Here is a 12,696-nt window from a genome sequence, read left to right as displayed (position 1 = left end):
GATCTTAGCCATTTTGACTGGTGTGAGATGGAATCTCAGGGTCATTTTGATTTGCATTTCCCTGATAATTAAGGATGTTGAACATTTTTTCAGGTGTTTCTCAACTATTTGGTATTCCTCAGTTGGAATTGTTTGTTTACTTCTGTACCCCATTTTTTATTATTATTTTTTTAATTTTTAATATTTTTATTACATATTTTCCTAAATTACATTTCCAATGCTATCCCAAAAGTCCCCCATAGCGCCCCCCGCTTCCCTACCCACCCATTCCCATTCTTTTGGCCCTGGCATTCCCCTATATTGGGGCATATAAAGTTTGCAAGTCCAATGGGCCTCTCTTTCCAGTGATGGCCGACTAGGCCATCTTTCGATACATATGCAGCTAGAGACAAGAGCTCTGGGGTTCTGGTTAGTACATCATGTTGTTCCAACAATAGGGTTACAGATCCCTTTAGCTCCTTGGGTACTTTCTCTAGCTTCTCCATTGGGAGACCTGTGATACATCCAATAGCTGACTGTGAACATCCACTCCTGTGTTTGCTAGGCCCCGGCATCGTCTCACAAGAGACAGCTATATTTGGGTCCTTTCAGCAAAATCTTGCTAGTGTATGCAATGGTGTCAGCGTTTAGAAGCTGCTTATGGGATGGATCCCTGGATACGGCAGTCTCTAAATGGTCCATCCTTTCATCACAGCTACGAATTTGTCTCTGTAACTCCTTCCCTGGGTGTTTTGTTCCCAATTCTAAGAAGGTGCACAGTGTCCACACTTTGGTCTTCATTCTTCTTGAGTTTCATTCGTTTAGCAAATTGTATCTTATATCTTGGGTATCCTAAGTTTTGGGCTAATATCCACTTATCAGTGAATACATATTGTGTGAGTTCTTTTGTGATTGTGTTACTTCACTCAAGATGATGCCCTCCAGGTCCATCCATTTGGCTAGGAATTTCATAAATTCATTCTTTTTAATAGCTGAGTAGTACTCCATTGTGTAAATGTACCATAATTTCTGTATCCATTCATCTGTTGAGGGACATCTGGGTTCTTTCCAGCTTCTGGCTATTATAAATAGGGCTGCTATGAACATAGTGGAGCATGTGTCCTTTTAACGGTTGGGACATCTTCTGGATATATGCCCAGGAGAGGTATTGCTGGATCCTCCGGTAGTACTATGTCCAATTTTCTGAGGAACTGCCAGACTGATTTCCAGAGTGGTTGTACAAGCTTACAATCCCACCAACAATGGAGGAGTGTTCCTCTTTCTCCACATCCTCGCCAGCATCTGCTGTCACCTGAATTTTTGATCTTAGCCATTCTGACTGGTGTGAGGTGGAATCTCAGGGTTGTTTTGATTTGCATTTCCCTGATGATTAAGGATGTTGAACATTTTTTCATGTGCTTCTCTGCCATTCGTTATTCCTCAGGTGAGAATTCTTTGTTCAGTTCTGAGCCCCATTTTTTAATGGGGTTATTTGACTTTCTGGAGTCCACCTTCTTGAGCTCTTTATATATATTGGATATTAGTCCCTTATCTGATTTAGGATAGGTGAAGATCCTTTCCCAATCTGTTGGTGGTTTTTTTGTCTTATTGATGGTGTCTTTAGCCTTGCAGAAGCTTTGTAGTTTCATGAGGTCCCACTTGCCAATTCTCGATCTTACAGCACAAGCCATTACTGTTCTATTCAGGAATTTTTCCCCTGTGCCCATATCTTCAAGGCTTTTCACCACTTTCTCCTCTATAAGTTTCAGTGTCTCTAGTTTTATGTGAAGTTCCTTGATCCACTTAGACTTGACCTTAGTACAAGGAGATAGGAATGGATAGATTCGCATTCTTCTACATGTTAACAACCAGTTGTGCCAGCACCATTTGTTGAAAATGCTGTCTTTCTTCCACTGGATGTTTTTAGCTCCCTTGTCGAAGATCAAGTGACCATAGGTGTGTGGGTTCATTTCTGGGTCTTCAATTCTATTCCATTGGTCTATTTGTCTGTCACTATACCAGTACCATGCAGTTTTTTTCACAATTGCTCTGTAGTAGAGCTTTAGGTCCGGCATGGTGATTCCACCAGAGGTTCTTTTATCCTTGAGAAGAGTTTTTGCTATCCTAGGTTTTTTTGTTATTCCAGATGGATTTGCAGATTGCACTTTCTAATTCGTTGAAGAATTGATTTGGAATTTTGATGGGGATTGCATTGAATCTGTAGATTGCTTTTGGCAAGATAGCCATTTTTACAATGTTGATCCTGCCAATCCATGAGCATGGGAGATCTTTCCATCTTCTGAGATCTTCTATAATTTCTTTCTTCAGAGACTTGAAGTTTTTATTATACAGATCTTTCACTTCCTTAGTTAGAGTCACGCCAAGATATTTTATATTATTTGTGACTATTGAGAAGGGTGTTGTTTCCCTAATTTCTTTCTCAGCCTGTTTATTTTTTGTGTAGAGAAAGGCCATTGATTTGTTTGAGTTAATTTTATATCCAGCTACTTCACCAAAGCTGTTTATCAGGCTTAGGAGTTCTCTGGTGGAATTTTTAGGGTCACTTATATATACTATCATATCATGTGCAAAAAGTGATATTTTGACTTCATCTTTTCCAATTTGTATCCCTTTGATCTCCTTTTGTTGTCGAATTGCTCTGGCTAGGACTTCAAGTACAATGTTGAATAGGTATGGAGAAAGTGGACAGCCTTGTCTAGTCCCTGATTTTAGAGGGATTGCTTCAAGCTTCTCACCATTTACTTTGATGTTGGCTACTGGTTTGCTGTAGATTGCTTTTATCATGTTTAGGTATGGGCCTTGAATTCCTGATCTTTCCAAGACTTTTATCATGAATGGGTGTTGGATCTTGTCAAATGCTTTTTCCGCATCTAACGAGATGACCATGTGGTTTTTGTCTTTGAGTTTGTTTATATACTGGATTACGTTGATGGATTTCCGTATATTGAACCATCCCTGCATCCCTGGGATGAAACCTACTTGGTCAGGATGGATGATTGTTTTGATGTGTTCTTGGATTCGGTTAGCAAGAACTTTATTGAGGATTTTTGCATCAATATTCATAAGGGATATTGGTCTGAAGTTTTCTATCTTTGTTGGGTCTTTTTGTGGTTTAGGTATTAGAGTAATTGTGGCTTCATAGAATGAGTTGGGTAGAGTACCTTCTGTTTCTATTTTGTGGAATAGTTTGTGAAGAACTGGGATTAGATCTTCTTTGAAGGTCTGATAGAACTCTGCACTAAACCCATCTGGTCCTGGGCTTTTTTTAGTTGGGAGACTATTAATGACTGCTTCTATTTCTTTGGGGGATATAGGACTGTTTAGATCATTAACCTGATCTTGATTCAACTTTGGTACCTGGTATCTGTCTAGGAACTTCTCCATTTCATCCAGGTTCTCCAGTTTTGTTGAGTATAGCCTTTGGTAGAAGGATCTGATGGTGTTTTGGATGTCTTCAGGAACTGTTGTTATGTCTCCTTTTTCATTTCTGATTTTGTTAATTAGGATGCTTTCCCTGTGCCCTCTAGTGCGTCTGGCTAAGGGTTTATCTATCTTGTTGATTTTCTCAAAGAACCAGCTCCTTGATTGGTTGATTCTTTGAATAGTTTTTCTTGTTTCCACTTGGTTGATTTCACCCCTGAGTTTGATTATTTCCTGCCGTCTACTCCTCTTGGGTGAGTTTGCTTCCTTTTGTTCTAGTGCTTTTAGGTATGTTGTCAAGCTGCTAATGTGTGCTCTCTCTAGTTTCCTTTTGGAGGCACTCAGAGCTATGAGTTTTCCTCTTAGAAATGCTTTCATTGGGTCCCATAAGTTTGGGTATGTTGTGGCTTCATTTTCATTGAACTCTAAAAAGTCCTTAATTTCTTTCTTTATTCCTTCCTTGACCAAGGTATCATTGAGAAGAGTGTTGTTCAGTTTCCACATGAAGGTTGGCTTTCTATTATTTATTTTGTTATTGAAGATCAGCCTTAGTCCATGGTGATCTGATAGGATGCATGGGACAATTTCAATATTTTTGTATCTGTTGAGGCCTGTTTTGTGACCAATTATGTGGTCAATTTTGGAGAAGGTACCATGAGGTGCTGAGAAGAAGGTATATCCTTTTGTTTTAGGATAGAATGTTCTGTAGATATCGGCCAGATCCATTTGATTCATAATTTCTCTTAGTTTCTCTGTGTCCCTGTTTAGTTTCTGTTTCCATGATCTGTCCATTGGTGAAAGTGGTGTGTTGAAGTCTCCCACTATTATTGTATGAGTTGCAATGTGTGCTTTGAGATTTACTAAAGTTTCTTTAATGAATGTGGCTGCCTTTGTATTTGGAGCATAGATATTCAGGATTGATAGTTCCTCTTGGAGGATTTTACCTTTGATGAGTATGAAGTGTCCCTCCCTGTCTTTTTTAATGACTTTAGGTTGGAAGTCAATCTTATCAGATATTAGAATGGCTACTCCAGCTTGTTTCTTCATACCATTTGCTTGGAAAATTGTTTTCCAGCCTTTCATTCTGAGGTAGTGTCTATCTTTTTCTCTGAGATGGGTTTCCTGTAAGCAGCAAAATGTTGGGTCTTGTTTGTGTAGCCAGTTTGTTAGTCTATGTCTTTTTATTGGGGAGTTGAGTCCATTGATATTAAGAGATATTAAGGAAAAGTAATTGTTGTTTCCTGTTATTTTTGTTGTTAAAGTTGGCATTCTGTTCTTGTGGCTGTCTTCTTTTAGGTTTGTTGAGCTATTACCTTCTTGTTGTTTCTAGTGCGTGGTTCCTGTCCTTGTATTGGTTTTTTTCTGTCATTATCCTTTGAAGGGCTGGATTCGTGAAGAGATAATGTGTGAATTTGGTTTTGTCGTGGAATACTTTGTTTTCTCCATCTATGTTAATTGAGAGTTTGGCTGGGTATAGTAGCCTGGGATGGAATTTGTGTTCTTTTAGTGTCTGTATAACATCCGTCCAGGATCTTCTGGCTTTCATAGTCTCTGGTGAAAAATCTGGTGTAATTCTGATAGCCTTGCCTTTACATGTTACTTGGCCTTTTTCTCTTACTGCTTTTAGTATTCTATCTTTATTTAGAGCATTGTTGTTCTGATTATTATGTGTCGGGAGGTATTTCTTTTCTGGTCCAGTCTATTTGGAGTTCTGTAGGCTTCTTGTATGTTCATGGGCATCTCTTTCTTTAGATTTGGGAAGTTTTCTTCTATAATTTTGTTGAAGATGTTTGCTGGTCCTTTGAGTTGAAAATCTTCATTCTCATCCACTCCTATTATCCGTAGGTTTGGTCTTCTCCTTGTGTCCTGTATTTCTTGGATGTTTTGAGTTAGGATCTTTTTGCATTTTACATTTTCCTTGATTGTTGTGCCGATGTTCTCTATGGAATCTTCTGCACCTGAGATTCTTTCTTCCATCTCTTGTATTCTGTTGCTGATGCTGGTATCTATGGTTCCATATTTCTTTCCTAGGGTTTCTATCTCCAGTGTTGCCTCATTTTGGGTTTTATTTATTGTGTCTACTTCCCTTTTTAGGTCTAGTATGGTTTTGTTCGTTTCCATCATCTGTTTGGATGTGTTTTCCTGTTTTTCATTAAGGACTTCTACCTGTTTGAGTATGTTATCCTGTTTTTCTTTAAGGATTTGTAACTCTTTAGCAGTGTTCTCCTGCAATTCTTTAAGGGATTTTTGTGCTTCCTCTTTAATGTCTTCTACCTGTTTACCAGTGTTCCTTTGTATTTCTTTAAGTGTGTTATTAAAGTCCTTCTTGAAGTCCTCTACCATCATCAGGAGATATGCTTTTAGATCCGTGTCTAGCTTTTCCAGTGTGTTGGGGTGCCCTGGACTGGGCAAAGTGGGAGTGCTGGGTTCTGATGATGGTGAGTGGTCTTGGTTTCTGTTAGTAAGATTATTACGTTTACCTTTCACCATCTGCTAATCTCTGGGGTTAGTTTTTGTCGTTGTCACTGTTTAAAGATTGGAGAAGAAGCTGTGTTCCACTCACCAGCAGTCTCAAAATCCTGTGGCGGGGGTCGTGGGTAGCTGGCAGTTCCCCAGTGCTGGTCCAGCCGGAAGAGGCCTGTGGTCCTACTCAGGCCGGTTTTCTGCTTCCCTAACTAATGCAGTCTCAGGTCCCGCGCGCAATTGGATTGGAGCAGATGCTGTGTTCCACTCTCCAGAAGTCTTAAGATCCTGTGGCAGGTGTTGTGGGTAGCTGGCGAGTGTCAGCCGACCCTGCGCCCTAGCTACCCCAGTGCTTTTCTGACCGGAAGAGGCTTTTGGCCCTACGTAGGCCGGATTTCTGCCTCCCCAACCAAAGCAGTCTCAGGTCCCGCGTGATTGGACTGGAGCAGAAGCTGTGTTCCACTCACCAGCAGTCTCAAAATCCTGTGGCGGGGGTCGTGGGTAGCTGGCGGGTGTCAGCCAACCCTGCGCTCTAGCTACACCGGTGCTGATCCGGCTGGATGAGGCCTGTGGCCCTACTCAGGCCGGTTTCTGCTTCCCTAACTAATGCAGTCTCAGGTCCCGCGCGCAATTGGATTGGAGCAGAAGCTGTGTTCCACTCACCAGAAGTCTTAAGATCCTGTGGCGGGTGTTGTGGGTAGCTGGCGAGTGTCAGCCGACCCTGCGCCCTAGCTACCCAGGTGCTTTTCTGACCAGAAGAGGCTTGTGTGTACCCCATTTTTTAATAGGGTTATTTGATTTTCTGGAGTCCATCTTCTTGAGTTCTTTATATATATTGGATATTAATCCACTATTTGATTTAGGACTGGTAAAGATCCTCTCCCAATCTGATTGTGGCCTCTTTGTCTTATTGACCGTGTCTTTTGCATTACAGAAGCTTTGCAGTTTTATGAGGTTCCAGTTGTTGATTGTCGGTCTTACAGCACAAGCCATTGCATTTCTGTTCAGGAATTTTTCACCTATGACCATATCTTCGAGGATTTTGTCCACTTTCTCCTCTATAAGTCTCAGTGAGATTTGAAATTCTTATCATACAGATCTTTCATTTGTTTGGTTAGAGTAACACCAAGATATTTTATATTGTTTGTGGCTATCGTGAAGGGTGTCATTTCCCTAATTTCTTTCTCAGCCATTAATCCTTTGAGTAGAGGAAAGCCTTCCTTGATTTGAGTTAATTTTATATCCAGCTGTGATGGTTTGTATATTCTTGAACCAGGGAGTGGCACCATTTGGAGGTGTGGCCTTGTTGGAATAGGTGTGACCTTGTTGGAGTAGGTGTGTCACTGTGGATGTGGGTTTAAGACTCTCACCCCAGTTGCCTGGAAGTCAGTCTTCCAGTAGCAGCCTTTGGATGAAGACGTAGAACTCTCAGCTCTGCCTGCACCATGCTTGCCAGGATGCTGCCATGCTCCCACCTTGATGATAATGGACTGAACCTCTGAACCTGTAAGCCAGCCCCAATTAAATGTTGTTTTTTTATAAGACTTGCCTTGGTCATGGTGTCTGTTCACAGCAGTAAAACCCTAACTAAGACACCAGGCATTTTGCTAAAATTGTTTATCAGGTTTAGGAGTTCTCGGATGAAATTTTTGGGGTAGCTTATGCATACTATCATATCATCTGCAAATAGTGATATTTTGACTACTTCCTTTCCAATTTTTATCTCTTTGACCTCCTTTTGTTGTCTACTTCTTTTAGCTATACAGTCTTTTATCTTTCCCACCTAGTTAAAATAAAAGTGTATACACATTGCAAATGTCACTTAAATTGATGAAGATACTGTGCTATGCTCTCAAAGAGCATGAGGTTATGGATGAAGAATGGGGCTGCAGAAGCAATTCTTATATTTTCAATAATGCTGCTTTTATTCTCACACAAACACAGGTGCCCCCTACATTTTGTTACTGTATTAGTTAGCATTTTACTCCTGTGAAGAGACAACGTGATCAAGACAACTTTTATGAATATAACATTTAATTAGTGATGGTTCAGAGGTCCAGTCCATTATCATCAAGTGGGGAGCATGAAAGTGTCCAGGCAGGCATAGTGCAGGAGCTGAGAGTTCTACATCTTCATCTGAAGGCTGCTAGGAGAAGACTGGTTCCCAGGTAGTTAGGAAGAGGGTCTTATTGCCCACCCCCACAGTAACATTTCCTCCAACAAGGCCACATCTACTCTAAAAAGACCACACCTCCTAATAGAGCCACTCCCTGGGGCAAGTATATTCAAACCACCACAGTTATATAGGAGGCTGTTCAGAAGTTCTCATCCTCCTATAAGCCTGAAGCCCCCAGGTGACAAAGGCAGGATAAGCATGTCAGCCCTGCATCCTCCCTGAAGATGAAAACCTCTCAGAAGCACATCATCACCATGTACCATCTGCTTGTACTGATCCTCTATAGACTGGCAGATTACATTCACCACTGAAGTACCATCTCTCTGCTATGGCTGTCAAAGCAAATAATAAATAAGAGAGCCTCAGAACATTAATTACCTGAATACAAAAATAGCATTGCTAGGGGAATGTGTAAACATAGTAAAGTATGTGTGTATCCAAGAAGACTGAGGCAAGAGAAAGTTTTTGTGAGCAAAACTGGTGACATTCATGTTGCTTGAAAACAGTGTTCATTGGTTGTGGAGACCTGAGTCAAAACCTGGTGTTAGTTCATTGGTGGAGCTGTTGTTGCTGTGCAAGTGTTCTGTGAAAATATCTTTTCTGAATTGCTGCAGTCTTCCAGAAATAGGTGCATTTAAGGAAGACAGAAGACATGCAAAGGATGGAGACATGCAAATGTGCAGAATTTCTTGCTGGATTTTAAAAAGTCTTTAAGCAAGTGGGGTAGGCTCCTTACATTGTTTCTAACTCTCATTCTCAGAGTTTGCTAAAACTGAATTAAGTTCTACAAGTTTCTAAATGCTGTTCACATGTGTCACAGCCAGATCAAATGAAACTCTTTCCATGTTACAGAACAGCCGTGTAGTCTGCATTGCCTCTGCAGTGACGCATAGGGCTTCAAAAGATGCCCATCTGCCTTGGCTTCAGCTTTTGCTTCCTCCCTAATTGCAATAGCCTAAATCCTTCTGGACTTTCATGAACTGCTTTCCAGTGTCCCAGTCTGGTTTTGGCACTGAATTAGTATAAACACTCTCTTCTTGACTAAGGTTTAGCCAGTAACAATGAATTGTCTTAGCTAAGCCTGTCCTGTGATGCATAAACCCAGCTTTAACAAGGATCCTCCTACTCTTAATCACTGATCAGATTCCTCTTAGGAACTTTCCACTCATAGCCTTCTCCTCTGCCCACTGGCTAAAACTCCCCAGCTGTCTATACTGTATTTGACACTTCAGTCACTTTTGTTTTGTTTTCTCCTGTGTTGCAATGGCCTTGATTCCTATTGCAATCAGTTAAGCACCAACACAATAGAGACACAGAGAAAACAAATTGACTAGGTACAATCATATATTTCTGACATAATTACATGTTTTAAACATAGAGGTTTCTAACTTTGTAAAAAATAAAAAGGAAACCACACAACAATGGCCCATGCCTTTAATCTCAGTACTCAGGAAGCATAGGCACTCAGATCTCTGTGAATTCAAGGACAGGTTGGTCTACACAGCGAGTTGCAGGACAGCAAGGGCTGTTACATAGAAAAACTTTGTCATAAAACAACAACAACCCCAGAACTCCCAGGGACTAAGCCATCAACAAAGGAGTACATATGGATCCAGCTGCTTATGTAGCAGAGGATAGCTGTGTCATGCATCAATGGGTGGAGAGGTCCTTAGCTCTATGAAGGATCGATAGATGCCCTATTGTAGAGGAATTGAGGGTGGGGAGATGGGAGTGGGTGGGTGGAGGAACACCCTCATAGAAGCAGGGGGAGGGAGGATATGATAGGGTATTTCCAGGATGGAGGGAAACCATTTGAAATGTAAATAAAAAAATATCCAGCAACAACAAACAAACAAACAAACAAACAAACAAATAAACTAACCATCTTGAGAATGACCACCGCTTTCCATAGTCAGTAGAACAGAGGGTGCCTTCGATGACTTGCTCATTGGTGGAAATGTTTCCATTGAAGGTCCGGAGGGCTAAGGTACTGAAAACATAGTAGTCACCGGTGTTGACATGTGGGAACTAAAAAAAGGGGGCCTAGGGGAAGAGGGGAAGGAAAGACCCATGCACCACCAGAGGCCTACCTATGTTCTGGTCAAGCGGACATGGGAGGGCTGCCAGACTCTTTCCACTCAGCCCTGGTTGAGCATCTAAGCCATTGACCCACTCTTCAGGGGTTGGAAAAGGGACAGCCCAACATGGGAGCCCTGGGGCTACTCTCTAAAGCCCCGGGGTTATGTGAGAGAGGGACAAGGGAAGAGAGGTTCCCACAGTGGCGAGAGTGAGCACAGTGGATTTTGATGGGCAGAGACTGTCTATGGTTTTAGAGCTTTATTTTAGAGAGGCAGGAGGAAAGAGAGAAGAAAGGAGAGAAGGAGAGAGAGAGAGAAAGAGAGAGAGACAGAGAGACAGAGAGAGACAGAGAGACAGAGAGAGACAGAGAGAGACAGAGAGAAGGCTACAGAGGAAGAGAGAGTAAGAGGGAGAGAGTGAGAGGAGAGGAGAGAGGAGAGAAGAAGACAGAGGGGAGAGAGGAGTGAGAGAAGTGAGAGGTAAGAGAACAAAGGAATGAGAGAAGTGAGAGAGGAGAGAAGACAAAGAGAGGAGTGAGAGGGTGAGAGTGAGGAGTAAGATAGAGGTGAGGCCAAGCAGCCCCTCTTATGGTCTTTACTGTTGCTAGGTAACTGGGGAGGAGTTTAGCCTGAAGGTCAGAAGCTTGTGACATTGCCTACATGACTACTGACCATGCTTCTCTTGTCGGGGCTTTGGGGGGCAGTAACTTAGGCAGGAGCCAGGGTTCTAGGAGCATGAGGGAACACCTACCGTGTCATGTAGGTGAATTATCACCCTTCCAGGGTTCAAACCTCAACTCGACTGGAGACCAGCCTGTCTGTGCATAGTCCAATGCCCCACATTGACATTGTCATGAACCATCACTTATAAGAAACCAGCTTCACAAAAGAGGCCTACAAAAAGTACACCAAAGATTACAGGAAATCACTCAAAAACAAAATTGAACAGAAACCAGATAGAGTAAAGCCTTTTATGACTAGAGCTATGGAGCAAATTAAGCACATCCTTGCTAATTTTAAAAATAATCCGTTTTTTATCAGTGAAAATATAAACACAGATTACCAACTGGATTGCTCTCCTGGACTACTGTGAAGATGGTATGACTCCATTCATGATTTTCTGTAAGGATGGCTTAGAGATGGAAAAATGTTAACAAATTGGATCTATCACCTGCCACCATAATTGGCTGTTGCTTACCATCCATACAATACCAGGACTTAGGACAAATGGGACTGATGTCATCTTGAGCTTTTATTTTGACTGTGATTTATTTGGAGTGGAGACATTTTTTTAAAGAAAAAATGTCATGTGAGCTGTGTAAAAATAAAGTGCATTTAAATAAAAAAATCTTCAAAATGTGAATTTTCCTCTTCACCCATGCATACATTTTCTCTCCTTTTCTCCTTCTGTCACTTTCTCCCTCTCTTCTTCCCTTCTCTCTCTCTGTCTCTCTCTGTCTCTCTTTCTGTTTCTCTCTGTGTGTCTCTGTCTCTCTCTTTCTAACACTCATTCTTGCTTTCTCTTCTCTCACTCTTGGAAGCAGGATAGCAACGTGTGTGCCTATATACTACCCTGTACCAGCACTTCCTGTTCTTGTGAGAACTTGAGAACTCTGGGCTACCTGTCCAAGAAGGGATATTTTGCAAAGCCATTGACAAACTCTTTGTTATTCAGAGATCACAACAGCCACTCCTGAAGCTTGGGTCTCCCCTCCACCACCAACTGTTTGTTGAATAAATCATTGCATATGACAATGGCAGATCATGCTGGCAGACAACATTCTGTGCTACTCTGCAGAAGACTGCCCTACTTGATTTGTATAGTTCTTGTCACTCAGCCTTCCTCTGTCAGAGATCTGCATCTCTTCTTTAGGTCTGGATTCCTTAATTTCACAAAATGCCATGCTGTTAGAGCATGAAGGGAAGTCTCAAAGAAGCCTGTTGTGAGAGGATTGACTGTGGCGAGAAAGTACTAGGCAGGGGCACAGAAGACAGACTTCACTAGAAGCTCCCCAGTAACCAATGCTGAAGTTGTATGTGGTGCCTCTTTTTCCTCCTTCCTCACCGCCATCAATTTTTTTCTCTCTCTCTCTATAAGCCATCTCTCTCACCCTTACTCTCTCACTCCTTTTTCTCTTCTTCCTCCTGCTCCTTTTCCTTTTACTCTTTACCTTTTCCTTCATTTGTGATACTAGAGATACATCCCATCGACTTCCTCATGAGCAAGCACTCACCCTCTAAGCTATATCTTTGCCCCTGCCCTCATTTCTGCTTTATTTTAGGTAGGTTAGAAATTTCTCCTTGGACCATTACTGAAAGAGCTCACAGGGACTTCTGCAAATACATCACTTTGTGAACTCTTAAGACCACATGGCTGTACTCTGAGCTGGCAAAGCCTGGGTAACAAGGAAGCAATGTAGAGCTTCTGGGTAGAAGTCCATTAAAAAAAAGTGTAGTTCTGTTGAGTGAAAGAAACACATCTTGCCAGCTGCACTGCAGGTACCACTTCCTTGACACCACAAGCAGATGGATACCTCATATAACAATACAGTGGCATGA

General features: G+C 41.7%; 1 pseudogene; it reads left to right on the top strand.

The window, feature by feature from the left end:
* Positions 1 to 9,856: 9,856 nt before the first annotated feature.
* LOC110288520 (translationally-controlled tumor protein-like) lies at positions 9,857 to 11,291 on the top strand (annotated as a pseudogene).
* Positions 11,292 to 12,696: the final 1,405 nt, after the last annotated feature.

Source organism: Mus caroli, unplaced genomic scaffold, assembly GCF_978045245.1.
Source record: "Mus caroli unplaced genomic scaffold, Mus_caroli_1 scaffold_8, whole genome shotgun sequence".
Classification (NCBI taxonomy): domain Eukaryota; kingdom Metazoa; phylum Chordata; class Mammalia; order Rodentia; family Muridae; genus Mus; species Mus caroli.
Note: the sequence above shows the minus strand (reverse complement) of the source record. Positions and strands in the feature narration are given on the sequence as shown.